Source organism: Mustelus asterias, chromosome 4 (genome assembly GCF_964213995.1).
Source record: "Mustelus asterias chromosome 4, sMusAst1.hap1.1, whole genome shotgun sequence".
NCBI classification, from domain to species: Eukaryota; Metazoa; Chordata; class Chondrichthyes; order Carcharhiniformes; family Triakidae; genus Mustelus; species Mustelus asterias.
Window position 1 is genome coordinate 81,466,872 of NC_135804.1, and position 21,610 is coordinate 81,488,481.

A 21,610-nucleotide genomic window follows, 5' to 3' on the forward strand; every position below is an offset into this window, starting at 1 on the left:
TGCTGAACACTTTGGGTCCATCTGCAAGCAAAACCCTGACCTTCCTGTCACTTACCACTTCAGCACACCATCCTGCTCTCCTGTCCACATGTCTGTCCTTGGCCTTAGTGAACCCCAACGCAAACTGGAGGAACAGCACCTCATCTTCCGATTGGACACTTTGCAGCCTTCTGGACTGAATGTTGAGTTCAACTATTTAAGAGCATGAATTCTCTCTTCCACCTTCACCCTATTTCCATTTATTTGATTTCATTTTGTTTCATCTCATTCATTCATTTTATCATCCTTCTCCCCTCCAATCTTTCAATTTCTTGATTTCAGCTCTTCTTCTTGCTCCCCCCCCCCCACCCCCTTTTTCAGGGCAATGCCACATTCCTCGGGCAGTCCTTTAACCATCTGTACCTCTGTTCTGCCATTCTCACATTTTGATCACTTAATGGACACTTTTAGCACCTTCTCAGCCTTCAGTATCCTCATTTACATTCCCTTTGTCCCATTCTACCTGCCCCCTCATACCCCACCCCCTCTTTTCATTGTATAAATCGCTGCTGATTCTCTTTGCTCTCAACTCTGATGAAGGGTCATCTATACTCGAAACATTGGCTCTATTCCCTCTCCACAAATGCTGTCAGACTTGCTGGGATTTTCCAGCATTTTCTGTTTTTGTTTCAGATTCCAGCATCTGTAGTATTTTGCTTTTAAATATCTCTCAGTGGTCAAATATACTTAAATTGACACTTTGGAAATATATCAGGCATGTACTGTTCAAATCTTCATGTACAGTTATTCAGTAGCTTGATTATTAAGCACTCTGCTAAAACATCTTGTGGTACAGTGGGTCGTGTCCCTGCCTCTGAGCCAGAAGCTCTGGGTTCAAATCCCACTCCAGGACTTGATACAATAAAGTTGGCCAAACTGGTTGACCTTTCCAACATGCCTATTGGCTGACAGTAAGAGTCAGACAGTCGCCAGGTTAAGGCTGATGCTGGCTAATGACCTGCTATGGAAGCAGAAATAAGTCACGTGTCACCAGATGCGGGAAACCCATCCCTAATTTCCCTCCATTTCAGAGGGCATTTAAGGGTCGACCACATTCTGTGGAACTGGAGTCACATGCAGAATCATAGAAACCCTACAGTACAGAAGGAGGCCATTCGTCCCATCAAAACTGCATCGACAAGAATCCCACCCATGTCCTAACCCTGTACATAGAACATAGAAAAGCTACAGCACAAACAGGCCCTTCGGCCCACAAGTTGCGCCGAACAATTTCCTTACCTTCTAGGCTCATCTATAACCCTCCATCTTACTAACCTCCATGAACCTATCCAAAAGTCTCTTAAAGGACTCAATCGAATCCGCTTCCACCACCACTACCGGCAGCCGATTCCACACACCCACCACCCTCTGAGTGAAAAATTTACCCCTAACATGTCCTCCATACCAAATCCCCAGCACCCTAAACCTGTGGCTTCTCGTGACAACCATTTCAGCCCTGGGTAAAAGCCTCTGAGAATCCACTCTATCAATACCTCTCAACATCTTATACACCTCTATCAGGTCACCTCTTATCCTTCGCCTCTCCAAGGAGAATAGACCTAGCTCTCTCAACCTATCCTCATAAGGCATACCACTTAATCCCGGCAACATCCTCGTAAATCTCCTCTCCACCCGTTCTATGGCTTCCACATCCTTTCTGTAATGAGGCGACCAGAACTGGGCACAGTACTCCAGGTGGGGTCTGACCAGGGTGCTATACAGCTGCAGCATTATCTCCCGATTTCTAAACTCAATTCCTCTATTGATGAAGGCCAGTATTCCATATGCCTCCTTAACCACAGCCTCTACCTGCGACGCTGCTTTGAGCATCCTATGAACCCGGACCCCAAGATCCCTCTGTTCTTCCACACTGCCAAGCGTCATACCCTTAATATTATATTCTTCCATCCTATTCGACCTGCCAAAATGAACCACCACACATTTATCTGGGTTGAAGTCCATCTGCCACATCTCCGCCCAGTCTTGCATCTTATCTATGTCTCGTTGCTGACATCCCTCTACACTATCCACAACACCTTCAACCTTTGTGTCATCAGCAAACTTGCCAACCCATCCTTCCACTTCCTCATCCAGGTCATTTATAAAAGCACAAAGAGCAAGGGTCCCAGAACAGATCCCTGGGGCACCCCACTGGTGACTGACCTCCACTCTGAAAAAGACCCATCTACAACCACTCTTTGCCTTCTGTGGGCAAGCCAGTTCTGAATCCACAAAGCAATGTCCCCTTGTATCCCATGCCCCTTCACTTTCTCCATAAGCCTTGCATGGGGCACCTTATCAAACGCCTTACTGAAATCCATATAAACTACATCTACCGCTCTTATAAGTGTCTAGTCACATCTTCAAAAAACTCAATCAGACTCTAAGGCATGATCTGCCTCGGACAAAGCCGTGCTGGCTACTTCTGATCATACTATTCCTTTCCAAATGTTCATAAATCCTGCCTCTCAGGATCTTCTCCATCAACTTACCTACCACTGAGGTTAGACTCACCGATCTATAATTTCCTGGGCTATCTCTTCTCCCTTTCTTGAATAACGGAAACACATCTGCCATCCTCCAATCCTCCGGAACCTCTCCTGTCTCCATTGACGACGCAAAGATCATCGCCAGAGGATCAGCAATCTCTTCCCTCGCCTCCCACAGTAACCTGGGGTACATCCCATCTGGTCCCGGCGATTTATCTAACTTGATGCTTTTCAACAGCTCCAACACATCCTCTTTTCTAATGCCCACATGCTCAATCTTCTCAGTCCACTGCAAGTCTGCACTGTAACTACCAAGATCCTTTTCCACTGTGAATACTGAAGCAAAGTATTCATTGAGTACCTCTGCTATTTCAACCGGTTCAATACAGACTTTCCCACCGTCACATTTGATAGGTCCTACTCCTTCACATCTTATCCTCTTGCTCTTCACATACTTGTAGAATGCCTTGGGGTTTTCCTTTATCCTGTCTGCCAAGTCCTTCTCATGTCCCCTCCTGGTTCTTCTAATTTCCCTCTTTAGTTCCTTCCTACTAGTCGTATACTCTTCTAGATTTCTAACATTACCTAGCTCCCTGAACCTTTTGTAGGCTTTTCTTTTCTTCCTGACTAAATCCGTTACAGCTTTCGTGCACCACGGTTCCTGTAACCATAACTCCCCTATAACATCATGTATTTACCCTGTTAATCCCCCTGACACTAAGGAGCAATTTAGCATGGCCAATCAACCTAACACACACATCTTTGGATCGTGGGAGGAAACCCGGAGGAAACCCACGCAGACACGGGGAGAACATGCAAACTCCACACAGTCACCTGAGGCTGGAATTGAACCCGGGTCCCTGGCGCTGTGAGGCAGCAGTGCTACCCACTGTGCCACCGTGTCACCTGTAACCTTCAACCTTCTGCCACTGAGACAATTGGAGACAATTGGATCCTGAGCTTTTAATTTTCTGACAAATTGGCCAAGTGGAACTTTGCCAAAGGCTTTGCTAAAATCTATATTGACTACTTCAAATACATACCCTTATCAACCCTTCTTGTTACCTTCTCCAAAGTTTCAGTCGCATAAGTCAGACATGACCTTTCCTTCATAAATCCACATTGACCGTCCTTGATTAATATTGCAGGCCAGGCTGGGTAATTCCTTCCCTAAAGGACATCGGTGAACCAGATGGACTTTGGTTTCATGGTCTTCATTAAACTTTTAACTCCAGATTTCAAATTAAAATTTCACCATCTGCCGTGGTGGGATTTGAATCCGGGTCCCTCGATCTTGTCCTGGGTCTCTGGATTGCTAGTTCAGTGACAATATACCACAGTCACTGCCTCTCCACTGTTACAAAATGTGGGACTGGGTGTGCTATGTCAAATACATCAGAACTGAGAACAAGGCCTGTTGAGAATTCTTTAGGTTGAGATAATTGCATGTATGAAAAGACCATTTACGGAGTAGATAGATGAATATTTTTCAGTTTATATTCTTTTTGTACTTGAGGTGTACGGACTATTAAGCCTCTGCTAAACAGCTTTGAAGTATGTTTAATGATGTATTCAGAAGGGCTGAAATCGCAACTTAGCAAATAAAATGATTAGGCAAAGCAGAAGACATCAAAAAAGACATGGCACATGAAATGTTTCCTTGCTGCGACAGAGCTGTTATACTGCAGAATAGAACCTCCAGCATGGCACCTCTAACCCAATTCATCTCTGAGGAAAACTTTTCCTTCCTTCAAAAGTTATATCAAGCAAAACTGCAATAGTGAAGTTATGTAGCCTCTGATAGAACTATAGCCTGCACTTGGAGAACGCACACAGTTCTGGTTTCCACATTGTAAAAAGGATACAGAGACATTGGAAAAGGAACAATAACCAGTGCTAATTATCAGGAGAGAATGGACAGGCTGAGGCAATTTTTCTAGAAAATACAAGACCAAGATGTGACCTGATAGAAACCCTTAAAATTATCAAGGGATTCTAACTAGGGGGCATAAATAGAAGATAGACACCATTAAATCCAATAAACAATTCAGAAGAAATGTCTTTATTCAGAGAATGGTTAGAATGTGGGGCGAATGGCATGGATACATCCAAGGGGAAGCTACAGACTTGTAGGGGAAGAATTGAATAAAAAGATATGCTAGTAGTATTCGATGAAGTAGGGTAGGAGGTGGCTCATAAAGGGAAAAAACAGTGCATTGAAGTTGCTGGGCCATATAGCCTTTTTTGTACTGTAGCTTCTATGAGCTTTGCATATTTAGCTGCTTTCACTTCCTCTTCGTCACCAACACAGCCTAGATTCACCTTGACAAAATCTTGTTAAAGTTCCCAAACAGTGCCTTCAATATTTGTACAGAAACCCCTAAGGGGAGAAGTCAGATCTTTGAGAGTTATTAGAGTCGATTGATCAAAAACCCAATTGAAGAAGGGAAAGGGTTAATGTTTTTTGTACTCAATGTATTTTGTACCTAAAAGGTTGAACTTTGTACTTAGAATGTATCACAAGCATGACCCTTCAGTATGGCTAATCCCCTTGTTTATACTGCTTCTGGCATGAATATAAGTTATTTATTCATGGTTTCATTCTTTAACTTCATTCTTATAAAGACAGACAGCTAAATATAAATGTAATGTTTGTAAAGTCTTACCTTTTCTACAAGCTTGTGTGTGGTTTGAGAAAGGAAGGCAATTACAAGATGTGGGGCATGATAACGGCCGTTTAAAGGAGGACTCCCGCTGGGCCAGCTACAATTGTGCCGGTAACTTCAAAGGAAGGGCCGTGGAAGAGCAGGAAACCTCAGACTGTATCGTGACTACAGCTGCCAGAGAACTGCTGCTACGTGATCAAGGACTGTTGTATGGACTTTGATTCATGACCAGACCAGTGTTTGTGTCATGACTGGTGCTGGGAGCCATAATGTATATTTTTCCCCACTTTTCTGTGTTCAGAGAGAACTTTGGCTTCCGCTTTCAAGGGGTCAAGTTCTCCCGCAAGCTTGGGAGAATAAAGCCTACTCTATTTTGACTCATACCAGCCTCAGAGATAATTTTTACCTACTACACCAATGATGAAACAATATTTGGCTTTGATCCTCACTCTGAACTGATTCAGCTCAACTTGTTGGTGGCATTGGTGTTAAAACTGGCCCCAGTATCCCTTGGCAGCAGAGTAGAGGGCAAAAAAGAAGTCATTCTTGACTGCCAGCCAAGTCACCCATGTTGTGTTGTTGTGTGTGTAGACAGGAGGCAACCAATACTCAGTGTTTACTGTTCATACATCAACAATCCTGAGTTGGGTGATGTATTGGAAATCTTCCAATTCCCATGCAACTATAATCCAGCATGAGTCAGCACTTTACAGGGAAGGTGAGAGCAGGAATATAAGATACGTCTACCATTGTGATTTACTGTTAAAAACTGTTTCAAATAGAGCGATGGAGTGTTAGCTGACAGGAAGTGAAGACAACAATGTTTTTTCCTCAGATCCTTTGCTGCTCAGACTATTTAAAATGGTACAATTTGGGCTGAGTGTTAACACACGGTCCCTTTCGATTTTGTTTGTGCAAACTGTATCTATTCTGTAACTGTAGTATCCCATTACATTCTGTTGTTTGCAGATAGAACCCCAATTCCAATCGCCTTACCACAAGTGTACCAAGGTTAACATCATTGGCATCCTTTCTGTCTGCACAATCTCTCCTGGTCTATTTTCAGAGTACTTTCACAGATCCATCCCCTCCAACACTGAGCCATGCATGTTGGATGTAAGAAGAGGCAGGTTGAGACTACGTCGCTTCAGTGAGACGCAGGACAAGAATTTTCCATTCCGGAGGCTACGTCCAATGGCGGGCTGGAAAGCCAGTGTGATTCCCGCTGGCTGGCAGGGTGGATGAATATGTGTGTTCTTCTGCATTTTGGCTCAATGATTACATATCCAGTCAAGAGTTCAAGACCCTATTACAATTCACCCCGTTAAAGTCCAACAGGTTTGTTTGGAATCACGAGGTTTTGGAGCGCTGCTCCTTCCTCAGGTGAGTCACCTGATGAAGGAGCAGCGCACCGAAAGCTCGTGATTCCAAATAATCCTGTTGGACTTTAACCTGATGTTGTGAGACTTCATACTGTGCCCAATCCAGTCCAACGCCAGTATCTCCACATCAAGTCAATTCACCCCCCAGTCTTTCCTCCCCTCAGAGCTGACACCCAGTTTTGTATTCTTGCCCACACTGACTGTGGTGAACCATAGTTGGTTACCACTATGAGTGCTGAGCCATGGATGGTCAGCACGATGGGTGTTTGTAGATATGTTACTGTAGTTACTGTTGGGGTGGGGTTGGGCTGTTCTACCTGTTGATATTGTTCTGTGGTACACTCCAGTTGGCTCCGCCTACCTGGGGAAGTATAAAGGTCACTGCACTGCCTGGTGACCCTTTAGTCTGGGATTGTATTGTATATAGTGTGCTCCATTCTTGTCAGTAATAAAAGGCTTTATTTCCCGGGTACAATCTAGCCTCCCGAGTGATTTAATCGCGCATCAATTTTATTACGGACAAAATTTTGAAAAAACCATGGAGCTAATGTTGAAATCCGATCGGCTTACTTTAGATCCACGTGCGGCAGGAGCGTCGAACACTTTCGACCATTGGTTAAAGTGTTTTCATGACTACATCGATGCCTCAACAGCCATTCAAAACGACGCCGATAGACTGCGGGTCCTCCACGCGAGGGTAAGCGACACCGTATACTTATCAATCCGCGATGCCCAAGACTACAAAGGGGCCATCGAACTACTTAAGAAACGGTACAACAAACCGCCAAACGAGATCCATGCTCAGCACCTTCTAGCCACTTGATGGTGGCAGCCCGGCGAAACAACAGGACAGTACCTGTGTGAACTTCAGCAGCTAGCCAGAGCCTGCGACTGCAAGCCAGTGTCGGCGGCCCAGTATACGAACGACTTGATCCGAGATGCGTTCGTGGCGGGAATCGGCTCGTCGTATATTCGCCTTCGGCTGCTAGAGCAAGGTAATCTAGACCTCGCTAAGACAGTAGAATTGGCTGACGCTATGGAAACGGCCTCCAGAAGTCTAGAAACGTACCCCACTGACCACGTGGGAACATGGTGGCAAGTACAGCCACCGACTCTACTTTATTCAGCGGCTCCGAAAAACTGCGCGATTGTGTTTCCAACCTTGGACCTGACGACGGCGGCAGCTCCAGGAGGCCCGCGGTGTTACTTCTGTGGATTGGCGAAACACCCTCGGCAGTGATGTCCAGCTAGAACGGTATTGTGCTCCGCGTGTGGAAAGAAAGGGCATTATGCCAAAGTCTGCAGGACCAAACCACCCTCCAAACATAGCAGTGCGGCGTGTGATTCTCCAGAGCCTGTCTCCTTGTCTCCAGCTTCTTCGAGGTCTTCCACCACGTGCGATTCCAGAGCGCCGCCATTCCTGACAACGGAGACGCAAGATACGTGCGACCTGCAGGGGCCGCCACTTTTAGCGCCACTGACCACGTGCGATCCATGGGCGCAGCCATTATGGTCGGCACCGACCGCAGACGACCAGCAGGGGTCATCATCATCAACCATCTCAGCTGCCTGCAGTTGCACCCAAGACCCAATGGTGGCGTCAATCATCCTGGACCAGGCCAAGCCTCACAGACTCGACAAGTCCATGATGGGCATAGAGGTAAATGGACGCCAAATTCATTGTTTGTTTGACAGCGGGAGCACGGAGAGCTTCATTCACCCTGACACTGTGAAATGGTGCGATCTCTGAGTACGGACTGTCAGACAGACAATTTCGATGGCGTCGAGGTCCCAGTCTGTTACCGTGCTATGGAGCTGCGTGGTCAACCTGACGGTGCGGGGCACAGTTTACGAGAACTTCAGGCTCCTTGTGTTACCGCACCTTTGCGCTCCAATGCTCCTGGGACTAGACGTTATGGTCCACCTGAGGAGTGTAACCCTGCAGTACGATGGGCCACTCCCTCCACTTTCAGTGGGAGCACAGCAGCCTCCAAATTGCCCAGCGCGCTCCACGTGTCGCCTCTCGACACTCAGAATCACCCCACCATCTTTATTCGAGAATCTCGTGCCAGGCTGCAAGCCCATCGCAACCAAGAGCAGGCGTTACAGCGCTGAGGATCGGATCTTTATTCGATCTGAAGTTCAGTGGCTCCTCAGGGAAGGGATCATCCAACCTAGCTCTAGTCCATGGAGAGCGCAAGTAGTGGTGGTTAAAACTGGAAACAAACCCCGGATGGTCATAGACTATAGTCAGGCCATTAATAGATACACGCAGCTGGATGCGTATCCTCTCCCGCGCATATCTGACATGGTCAATCAGATTGCGCAGTACCGGGTGTTCTCCACCATTGACTTGAAGTCAGCTTACCACCAGCTCCCCATTCGCCCAGAGGACCGAAAATACACGGCCTTTGAGGCGGATGGTCGCCTTTATCACTTTTTAAGGGTTCCCTTTGGCGTCACGAATGGGGTCTCGGTCTTGCAGCGTGCAATGGACCGAATGGTGGACCAGAACGGACTGCGGGCTACCTTCCCGTACCTGGATAACGTCACTATCTGCGGCCATGACCAGCAGGACCACGATGCCAACCTCCTTAGATTTTTGCGCACTGCGTCTCGCCTGAATCTGACCTACAACTGGGAGAAGTGCGTATTTCGCAAGCGCCGCCTCGCAATTCTCGGATACGTGGTGGAAAACGGGGTCCTTGGCCCTGATCCAGACCGTATGCGTCCCCTCCTGGAATTTCCCCTGCCCACTAGCATCAAAGCACTGAGAAGATGCTTAGGCTTCTTCTCTTACTACGCACAGTGGGTTCCCAATTATGCGGACAAAGCCCGTCCGCTCATCAAGTCTACCTCCTTCCCCCTAACAACAGAGGCTCGCTTAGCCTTTGAAGGGATAAAAGCCGACATCGCGAAAGCCACGATGCACGCTGTTGATGAATCTATCCCCTTCCAGGTGGAGAGTGATGCATCTGATTTCGCCCTGGCCGCCACACTTAACCAGGCGGGCAGGCCCGTCGCCTTTTTCTCTCGCACCCTCCAAGGCCCCAAAATTCGGCACTCTGCGGTGGAAAAGGAGGCCCAGGCCATTGTGGAGGCCGTTCGGTATTGGCGCCATTATTTGGCAGGAAAACGATTCACCCTGCTCACGAACCAGCGGTCCGTGGCGTTCATGTTCAACAACACGTTACGGGGTAAGATCAAAAATGATAAAATCTTGAGGTGGAGAATCGAACTCTCCACCTACAATTATGATATCATGTACCGTCCAGGGAAGCTCAATGAGCCCTCAGACGCCCTGTCGCGTGGAACATGTGCAAGTGTGCAGGAGAATCGATTACAGGCCCTCCACAATGATCTCTGCCATCCGGGGGTCACTCGGTTCTTCCATTTCGTAAAGGCCCGGAATCTACCCTACTCAGTGGAGGATATCAGGTCCATAACCCGAAGCTGCCAGGTATGTGCTGAATGCAAACCGCACTTCTACCGACCTGACAGGGCACACCTCATTAAGGCCACTCGCCCTTTTGAAAGACTGAGTGTGGACTTCAAGGGCCCCCTTCCTTCGACAGATCGGAACGTGTACTTCCTCAATGTGATTGACGAGTACTCACGATTCCCTTTTGTCATTCCCTGTTCTGATACGACCGCTGCCACGGTTATCAAAGCATTACGGGATCTTTTCACCCTGTTCGGTTACCCCAGCTATATCCACAGTGATAGGGGCTCGTCATTCATGAGTGACAAATTGAGGCAATACCTGCTCTCAAAAGGGATTGCCTCAAGTAGAACTACGAGTTACAACCCTAGGGGTAACGGACAGGTTGAACGAGAAAATGCTACAGTCTGGAAGGCTGTCTTACTGGCGTTGAGGTCTAAAGGTCTTCCAGTCTCCCGTTGGCAATTGGTACTCTCTGATGCGCTCCATTCCATCTGCTCACTCCTGTTTACGGCAACCAACGCTACTCCACATGAGAGGATGTTTTCCTTCCCTAGGAAGTCTTCCTCTGGGATCTCATTACCGTCTTGGTTGACGTACTCAGGACCTGTCCTCCTGTGGCGGCATGTTAGGGCCCGCAAGTCCGACCCTTTGGTCGATCTCCATCTCCTCCACGCCAACCCTCAATATGCCTATGTGGCATATCCTGACGGGCGAGAGGATACGGTCTCTATTAGAGATCTGGCGCCTGCAGGGGACTTGAAAACCCCAGTCGCTCCCACACCCCTAGTTAGGGACCCCCCGACCCTTATCTCCCCTCCTGACACGGCGCGGGCAGTATCGGGACCACCACTTAATCCTCTTACTCCCGTGTACAGCTTGCCTGAGTCCAGGAGATTGTCACCACCTCGTGGTCCACCTGTCCATGAGGAACTGGAGGAGTCACTGGACACCGCCTTGGAGAGAAGGTCACCACGGTTACCAGAACCAGCATTACCGTCAGTGTTGAGGAGGTCGCAGAGACGGTGCGGTCCTCCAATACGACTGAACTTGTGAATATATGAACAGTTGTTCTGTTTTTTTTGCCCCGCCGGCCTTTGTTTTAAAGGAGGGGTGAATGTGGTGAACCATAGTTGGTTACCACTATGAGTGCTGAGCCATGGATGGTCAGCACTATGGGTGTTTGTAGATATGTTACTGTTGTCACTGTTGGGGTGAGGGTTGGGCTGTTCTACCTGTTGATATTGTTCTGTGGTACACTCCAGTTGGCTCCGCCTACCTGGGGAAGTATAAAGGTCACTGCACTGCCTGGTGACCCTTTAGTCTGGGATTGTATTGTATATAGTGTGCTCCATTCTTGTCGGTAATAAAAGCCTTTATTTCCCGGGTACAATCTAACCTCCCGAGTGATTTAATCGCGCATCACTGACCCTGTCCCCTCCTGTAATCCCGAGCCTTGTCCCCCTCCATGACCCTGCCTCAGTATGGTCTTCACGTAACAGATTCTCAGCCGGGATCTGCCACATTCCAGTGCTTCCTCGGATTGTGACTGTGCCCTCCTATTACCAGTGCCCTGGGTTCACAAAACCGGCCTGCCCAAGCGCCTCCCCGGACTCCACTATCAACACCACTGACCCTGCCCTCTGAGACACTATCCCCTACCCTTCCGAGTAACCCTACCCCCTCTTTCCAGCCTTCACTCCCACCCTTCTACGCTACCCCCTTCCTTGCAGCTTTCACCTGTCTTCCTTGTCCAGCCCCGGTGTGGGGTTTGCTAATGGCACTCCACTGACGTTACGCGGGTCATCAAAGTGGAGAAAGCAATGTCTACGGACCTCAAAGGAAGAGGCAAGGATTGGCAGGTACACACCAGTTATACACAATTGTAAAACTGAAAAATCTCTCCTTGGTTAGTTGCTGCAGTGTGTCTTGTAGATGGTACATGCTGTTGCCACTCTGTGTCGATGGTGGGAGGAGTGAATGTTGAAGGTGCTATATTAATGTAAATCTTTTTAAAGCCATAGAGATGTTTACCATGCATTAGTTTTTAAAAATATGTAATAGAAGAAAGATAAGTAAAAATAGCAATAGCATTGGGTTTTCTGGTAGCTAAAAAGGTTTTTAAAAATCTTCAATTATATCCATTGGAAGAATGAACTGGAACCTTAAAGTACATAATGTTAATGCTGCCTCAGTTGAATTGAAGGAAACAGAGTTGAATTAGAGTTCAAAGAAAAGTGAAGTTTCCATTGGCCTACCCCTCGAAGACTCGACCCATTCAACTCTTCCCAAGCATGCATTGCCAAGGAGAGATTTGTTCAGTTTTAGTTAACATTGGCAGCAGGCCCAGCCAATGTCAATGAGGCCTGAGCACAAGCATTGAATGGCCCTCCCATAGACGATGTTATTTGACATCCTCACTATTGCCCAGCACCCACTGAACTACACTGCTCACGCACATGTTAGTGATATAAATTTATTGTTATTTTGTTGAGCACCTCAACAAAGAAAAGAGGCCAGAATTTTAAGCGATTAAAGCGGACACACACCTGACCTGAAATCACGTGAGGTGTCGGGAAAGCGTCCCGACATCATGTTACAATCGGCACAAGTGGGAGTCGAAACTGTGCTTGCTGACAATTAAAGGGCCAATTAACACCGTTAAAGACCTGATTGACGGCAATTTCATGCAATATATATGATTTGTAGTCAACAAAATCACACGGGCAACACAGGCAGGCAGCTAACATGTTTTCGTCAATTTCTCATCCAAGAGTAGGATTAAAGGTCTCTGGAGCAGAGTCTCTGTTGGTTTAAGCCAGAGCATGGTGGTATTAAACTTACGAGATCTGAGAGGTTTATATTTGATTTTTGTTTTTTGTATGCCTGGCCAGCTTTTCTTTTAGAACCAAATTGTCTCACCAGCTTTCCCGGAGGAGTTAAGCACAGCACACCCTTAGGTTTAAGAGACAAAGTGAGTCTTTGGAACTCTCTTCTTCAAAAGGCAGTGGAAGCAGTGTCTTGAATATTTTTAAGGCAGGGCTGGATAGATTCTTGATTAACAAGGGGTGAAAGATTATTGGGGATAGGCAGGAATATGGGGTTGAGGTTACAATCAGATCAGCTATGATCTTATTGAATGGAAGGTTGGGGGGGGAGTGGGGGGCAAGTGGCCTGCTGCTCCTAATTCATATATTCATTGACCCATTGACAGGAAACCATATAAACACTGTGACTGTAAGTGCAGGTCAGAGGCTGGGAACCCTGTGGTAAGTAACTCACCTCCTGTCACTCCAAAGCCTGTCCACCATCTACAAAGCACAAGTCAGGGGTGTGATGGAATACTCCCCACTTGCCTGGATGAGTGTAGCTCCAACAGCTCCCTCCCTAACAGCACCGTGGGTGCACGTACACCAGAGGGACTGCAGTGGTTCAAGAAGGCAGGTCACCCCAACCTTCTCAAGGGAAATTGGAGATGGGAAACAAATGTTGGCTTAGCCAGTGATACCCACATCCTGTGTAGAATCAGCTTAAAAATATTGGACAATGATATGAAATGGAAATCGGTGATTTTGGTGGTTATGTGGCCAGTAGCTCAGCTTGGGGTCAGATACCACGTTGAGATCGTAAACTGTCTGGTTCGGTCTCAGACAGTTGCCAGGAACGGGTGGAATCAGTGACGAGAAAACAGAGTTTGTGACACGGTCTGAAGCCAATGACTTCAATCTTTTTGATATTTGGGACCTGCACATTGAAGTAGGCATTTGAATGAGCTGTCTAAGTTGCAGGGAAGTGCATTATGGATTTTGGTTATATACTCTGCAGTTGTCCTCATGACAGTTTATCTAGCATTTTTCCATCCATTTAAACAACTTGTCTAACAAATTTTATAGTTCTTGTGCTGTCTCAGATCTAACTGTGTGTACTCGTTTGATCTTGTCTGTTTGGTCACTGTGCATGGAATTTGAGAATCCAAAATTAATGTAAATTATAAACAGTAGGAATCCAAATACAGAGCCCAGAGGCACTCTAGTCAGCCCTTCCCTTTGGTGTAAGTATTAGTCTTTCGTGAAGAATTTAATTAAATGTTTATAGAAATGTGAGTGCAGCAATTTGTTCTGCAGTCCATTTGAAAAACCATTTCTCCGTGAAAGGTCAAGGATTGTGACTTATCACTTGTCAGCCCAAGCCTGACAGCACATAGCAGCCTGGAGTTCCTTTAAGGAAAGCTATGACTCCAGAGCAGTGTGAATCTTTGGAACACCTAAACCCCAAATCATGTGAATGTTCCATTGTTGAATATATTCAAATGGGAATAGTTTTTGGACACCAAGGGAACCAAAAGGTAAAGTGAAAGATGAGCCCGGGTTTTACTGAATAGCGGGGAAAGCTCCAACCACTGACTCTGGCTCTGAGTTCAGGATCTCCCTCCGTTTGAAATTATTACCAGCTGCTATTTACTGGGTTATTCGACAGATGATTCTCATGTTCGTTTCTGGTAATCAACCCATAATTTCACATTATATTTTTCAAGATGGTGCTGGACTGAGGCGACTTCTTGCAAGCTGTGCCCAGCATACCTTCTAATTCTATCTTTTACTCTCATTCTATGCTTCTAAAACTTAATTCTAACTCTATTAAACTCTCTCATTAAGTTGATCTTTCTCTACACCCTAACTATGACTGCAACACTACATTCTGCACTCTCTTGTTTCCTTCTCTATGAACGGTATGCTTTGTCTGTTTAGCACGCAAGAAACAATACTTTTCACGATATGTTAATACATATTGTGGAGCTGCCAGCATTGATGCATGTGACAATAATAAATCAAATCAAATCAAATTGATTAAAAACACATGAATTCGGAGCCGCAGTCAGACCTCCGGTGGTTGGAGCTTTCCCCGCTATTCAGTAAAACCCGGGCTCATCTTTCACTTTACCTTTTGGTTCCCTTGGGCTACCATATAAATACCAGACCAGGCCAAAGGCTGGGAATCCTGCGGTAAGTAACTCACCTTCTGACTCTCCAAAGTTTGTCCACCATCTACAAGTCCAAAGAACTATTTCCACCTTGAATATACTCAACAATGGAACATTCACATGATTTGGGGTTTAGGTGTTCCAAAGATTCACACAGCTCTGGAGTCATAGCAGCCTGGAGTTCCTTTAAGGAAAGCTATGTGCAGTCGGGCTTGGGCTGACGAGTGATAAGTAACATTCATGCCACATAAGAATCATGGAATCCCTACAGTGCAGAGAGCCTGCACCGACAACAATCCCACCCAGATCTTATCCTTGTAACTCCACATATTTACTCTGCTAATCCCCTGACACTAAAGGCATTTTAGCATGGCCAATCAACCTAATCTGCACATCTTTGGAGTGTGGGAGGAAACCAGAGCACTCGGAGGAAACTCACGCAGACATGGGGAGAATGTGCAAACTCCCCACAGACAGGCACTGACCATCTCGAACATGAGAGATCTAACCATCACCCCTTGACATTCAATAGCATTGCCATCATTGCATCTCCCACTATCAACATCCTGGGGGTTACCATTGACTAGAAATTGAACTGGGCTACCATATAAATACCAGACCAGGCCAAAGGCTGGGAATCCTGCGGTAAGTAACTCACCTTCTGACTCTCCAAAGTTTGTCCACCATCTACAAGGCGCAAGTGTGATGGAATACTGTCCACTCGTCTGGATGAGTGCAGCTCAAAGAACAAAGAACAAAGAACAGTACAGCACAGGAAACAGGCCCTTTGGCCCTCCAAGCCTGTGCCGCTCCTTGGTCCAACTAGACCAATCGTTTGTATCCCTCCATTCCCAGGCTGCTCATGTGACTATCCAGGTAAGTCTTAAACGATGTCAGCGTGCCTGCCTCCACCACCCTACTTGGCAGCGCATTCCAGGCCCCCACCACCCTCTGTGTAAAAAACGTCCCTCTGATATCTGAGTTATACTTCGCCCCTCTCAGCTTGAACCCGTGACCCCTCGTGATCGTCACCTCCGACCTGGGAAAAAGCTTCCCACTGTTCACCCTATCTATACCCTTCATAATCTTGTACACCTCTATTAGATCTCCCCTCATTCTCCGTCTTTCCAAGGAGAACAACCCCAGTCTACCCAATCTCTCCTCATAGCTAAGACCCTCCATACCAGGCAACATCCTGGTAAACCTTCTCTGCACTCTCTCCAATGCCTCCACGTCCTTCTGGTAGTGCGGCGACCAGAACTGGACGCAGTACTCCAAATGTGGCCTAACCAGCGTTCTATGCAGCTGCATCATCAGACTCCAGCTTTTATACTCTATACCCCGTCCTATAAAGGCAAGCATACCATATGCCTTCTTCACCACCTTCTCCACCTGTGTTGCCACCTTCAAGGATTTGTGGACTTGCACGCCTAGGTCCCTCTGTGTTTCTATACTCCTGATGACTCTGCCATTTATTGTATAACTCCTCCCTACATTATTTCTTTCAAAATGCATCACTTCGCATTTATCTGGATTAAACTCCATCTGCCACCTCTCCGCCCAATTTTCCAGCCTATTTATATCCTGCTGTATTGCCCGACAATGCTCTTCGCTATCCGCAAGTCCAGCCATCTTCGTGTCATCCGCAAACTTGCTGATTACACCAGTTACACCTTCTTCCAAATCATTTATATATATCACAAATAGCTCCAACAAGAAGTTTGACACTATCCAGGACAAAGCAGCCAGCTTGATTGGCATCCATTCCACCAACATTCAATCCCTCCACCATCGATGAACAGTAGCAGCAGTGTGTACCATCTACAAGATGCACTGCAGGAACTCACCAAGGTTCCTTAGGCAGCACCTTCCAAACCCATGACCACTACCCTCGAAAAGCACAAGAGCAGCAGGTACCTGGGAACACCACCACTTGGAAGTTTCTTTCCAAGTCACTCACCATCCTGACTTAGGGATATATCCTGACTTAGAGACCATCCTGACTTAGAGACATTGGGCGGCATGGTAGCACAGTGGTTAGCACTGCTGCTTCACAGCTCCAGGGATCTGGGTTAGATTCCCGGCTTGGGTCACTGTCTGTGTGGAGTTTGCACATTCTCCACCTGTCTGCGTGGGTTTCCTCCCACAGTCCAAAGATGTGTGGGTTAGGTTGATTGGCCATGCTAAAATTGCCCTTAGTGTCCTGAGATGCGTAGGTTAGAGGGATTAGTGGATAAATATGTAGGGATACGGGGTAGGGCCTGGGTGGGATTGTGGTCGGTGCAGACTTGATGGGCTGAATGGCCCCTTTCTGTACTGTAGCGATTCTATGATTCTATGATCTTTGTTCCTTCATTGCAGCTGGATCAAAATCCTGGAACTCCCTCCCTAACAGGACTGTGGATGTACCTACACCACAGGGACTGCAGGGATTCAAGAATGCAGCTCACCACCACCATCTTAAGGGCAACTAGAGATTAGGCAATAAATACTGGCCTATTCAGCGATACCTAAATCCAGTAAAATAAATTTAAAACATCTGCCAGTTAGGCCATTTGTACATCTGGTTTTCTTGAACAGAGCCAGCTTCACCATCTCAAAATCAGATAGATATCCTGGATGCACTTCCAGACCACCACCTTGGTGTTCTAAGAACCTGTGTTCCCTCCTCATTTCTTCCTTCAGCTTTCCTAATGTTCCCAGAGTGCCATTAGTCTAGTGACTGCATTTCCCAGAATGCCTGCAGACCGTAGCACTCTCGACTTGCCTCTGAGCAGCTGGCCGTCTTCCCTGGCTGTGGATCATCTGCCTCATACCACCACCATCCCCGACCCAGTTACCTGCGGCTGGATTCACTGGGACCCTGGTTGAGGCCTCACATGATTGATGCCAGCTTTTGGGGTGGGAGTGAGGCCTGCTCTGTTTAAATGGACCCTGGGCTTTGTGCCAGGGGAGTTGGCACAGCCTGAAACCCCAGAAGGAAAGAAGCAGTTCGGACCAGTACTCTTATTTGCATGTTTTATTGTTTTTTTTCCTCCTACTGCGAATGCTGCTTTTGACCATTTTGAAAGGTCCACACAAAGTATCAAGGGAAATGGGAGAAAATGGAACATAATCAGGGAATTTATGTTTGAGTGCTTTCTATTCCTTGCACTTGCTGCTGTGCACCAGGTAACCAATTATTCTGTTTCCCATCTGATCCTGTCTCTTCCCACAAATTGCTGCGGTGCATGGATATAATCTTCCCACATTCGCAGGTGTACACTGCCACCACATGGCTGCAACTAGTATAGCAGGTGAATCCCTTGAGATTTAATAAACTACAGAACCACTACAATGCTGCAGCCAGAATAGGGAAATGTATCACATTTACCCTGAATTTCTGCAAACCTCTTTACCAACCAAATTATGATGCTGACTGAGAGAGTTAAACCTTCAATGCTGACAATCTGGTGTCGTTTGGGTGCTAAGAGAATACATCAGCATGGGGCTGCCAGTGTCAGTACTCAGTATTTAATTATTCATATGTTCAATTCAGTGACCAAATAACATGGAGAACAGATAACCTTAGCAACTCATCTCCCATTGAAATGTCACACTAAATGGATTTGATTTGATTTATTATTGTCACATCTATTAACACACAAGGAAAAGTATTGTTTCTTGTGCCCTATACAGACAAAGCTTATAGAGAAGAAAAGGACAGTACAGAATGTAGTGTTACAGTCATAGCTGGGGTCTAATGAAAGATCGACTTAATATGACGTAGGTCTATTCAAAAGTCTGATGACAGCAGGTAAGAAGCTGTTCTTGAGTCGGTTGGTACATGTCTTCTGACCTTTGTATCTTTTCCCGACGGAAGAAGGTGGAAGAGCGAATGTTCAGAGTGCGTGGGGTCCTTAATTATGCTGGCTACTTTTCTGGGGCAGTGGGAAGTGTAGACAGAGTCAATCGATGGAAGGCTGGTTCGAGTGATGGACTGGGATCCGTTCACGATCCTTTGTAGTTTCTTGCGGTCTTGGGCAGAGCAGGAGCCATACCAAGCTGTGATACAACCAGAAAGAATGCTTTCTAAGGTGCATCTGTAAAAGTTGGTGAGAGTCGTAGCAGCCATGCCAAATTTCCTTTATGGACCATTTCTGCAAATATTTCTATCAGCCTACACTACGTTTCAGTCCCTGCATTGGGTGCAGTTTATTCCATTCTTTGGGTGAATTTCGTTGCATACACTGGATGAATTTCAGTCCTGGCACTGGATGAATTTCAGTCCCGGCACTGGGTGAATTTCAGTCCCGGCACTGGGTGAATTTCAGTCCCGGCACTGGGTGAATTTCAGTCCCGGCACTGGGTGAATTTCAGTCCCGGCACTGGGTGAATTTCAGTCCCGGCACTGGGTGAATTTCAGTCCCGGCACTGGGTGAATTTCAGTCCCGGCACTGGGTGAATTCTGTACGTTTGCCTCCAAAATTGATTCATCTCTGTCTGCCTATCTCATCATGTGAAGTCAACACCGCTGCAAAAGTGAATTATAGAGGAATTCCTAATTGGACTTTGAATCTGGACTCTGGAACCCACATAAACCATATTTATTTTCTCTATGGTCTCTGCACTGTAAATCTTTATTTTGTCTATCCCTCTTTGCATGAATGCAAAGTAGGCAACGTTGCAACTACTGCTCCCACACTTGGAATGTGTGCAAATAAACTAACCCTTCAAGTTAACCCTATCTTGAGTTTGCTGTGGAGTTATTAATGGAAAATTGGATCATGTCAAAACTGAGGGATTGGGAATTACAACACCACATATAAAGGGTGAAGCAAATGAAAAACACCTTTCTCTTGTGAGACGAGAAATCATGCTATTTAAATTCCATCCTACCCCTCCTTTCTGTAATAGAATAGTATCGTGAAATATTTATAAGTGAGGTTTAATTTTGAAGAACACTTTTGTGCTCTCAAGTCGTTTATTAATGGCTATGGAATTGGACAGGGGAATGTGGGCATGATGTAGACCCTCCCTGTTTGACCAGGGAGACTTTTTAGTAGGCCGCTGAGGGATGCAGCTGCCAAATCGAATGCATTTTGTCTCATTCCACTGGCACTAAGAATTTTAATTATAATTGCATGGGAAACCTGAAAAAAGAGGGAAAGTGGCGCAGTTATATTTGTGACATCGGGAATGATGCTGTGTATGTGTGTGCATGCGTATTGAAATTTTACTGCTATGTTGGGTGAAGTGTCTCATATCTTGAACCCCTATAACCTCCCCCGGAAACCTGCTTGTTGGAGTAAAAGTGAGATGCTGCCAGAGGGAATCCCGAAGTTAAAAGATACAAGATGGTTACCTGGTACAAAATGGACTCTGTGGAAAGACATTAAGATGTCTTTCGTGTAGGGCGGCATGGTAGCACAGTGGTTAGCACTGCTGCTTCACAGCTCCAGGGTCCCGGGTTCGATTCCTGGCTCGGGTCACTGTCTGTGTGGAGTTTGCACATTCTCCTCGTGTCTGCGTGGGTTTCCTCCGGGTGCTCCGGTTTCCTCCCACAGTCCAAAGATGTGCGGGTTAGGTTGATTGGCTAGGTTGAAAAAAAAATTGCCCCTTAGAGTCCTGGGATGCGTAGGTTAGAGGGATTAGCGGGTAAAATATGTGGGGGTAGGGCCTGGGTGGGATTGTGGTCGGTGCAGACTCGATGGGCTGAATGGCCTCCTTCTGCACTGTAGGGTTTCTATGAATTTTCTATGAATTTCTATGTGCTGACTTAGGAATAGACATTGCACAATGAGCTAAATCCTGTTATTGTCTAATTACTACAGGAAATAAACCAGACCTTGAGGTCCAGATGATCACCTTAGCTTGAGATAAAGCAGAACCAAAACAAAGAGTTTTGTTAACGAGATCAGTCGTTGATAGGGGGGCATAATTGGCTAACGATGTGATAACTGCTAATGTCTGTACTTGTCGATTCTTTGAAAAGTATAAAAGAAGCTCAGCTGCCATTTTAAAGTTGAGAAGGTGACTGCCTGCACTGCGGCGAGCCCAGCGCTTCTCCCAAAGCTTTGTCCGATAAACTGCATGTTGAATCTTTAAATCTGACTCCGAGTGGTGATTTTCCCACAACACTGCTCCTCATCACTTGAGCCATCGAACAGAGATTCCTGTTACCCAACACTGTAAGGTGGGGTTTCCTGTAGCTGCTTCTCTTTCACGCCCTTCAATGGCATGTCATCTTGATAACTGAAGGCATAGAGGCTTCTCTCTGCATGAACACCTCTCAGTACCATTGGCACCTGGTGTTGGCATTTATAGTTACTTGAAGAGACTGCACTTCACCAATTAGTGACACTTTAGCCACACATATCTGTCCACCTTGTGCGGAAAAAAGTGGTAATTTGGAGGTCTTCTTATGGACTTGTTAAAACAGCAACTTGTAGGTCCTGGATGGATCGAGTCCATGTGCCCGTGTGACCCTGAAAATGGAGGATGTGGTGATCACTGCTATGTCTTCCATGAGTGGTGAGGACTATAGAGTATTTGATGTCTTACAGATACTGATAACAATATTGTGATCTAGTTGTGAAAGGTTCCTTTGCTTCTGTCGGGATTTTTGAAGC

The 21,610-nt window shown here is 46.4% G+C and overlaps 1 long non-coding RNA gene across 1 annotated transcript in view; it reads right to left on the reverse strand.

Annotated features, from left to right (window-relative positions):
• Positions 1-11,923: 11,923 nt before the first annotated feature.
• LOC144492812 (uncharacterized) overlaps positions 11,924-21,610 on the reverse strand; it is a 74,562-nt gene continuing 64,875 nt past the window's right edge. Inside the window, exon 3 of the long non-coding RNA XR_013497640.1 lies at positions 11,924-12,010. This is a non-coding gene — a long non-coding RNA (uncharacterized LOC144492812). The remainder of the gene's footprint in view (positions 12,011-21,610) is intronic.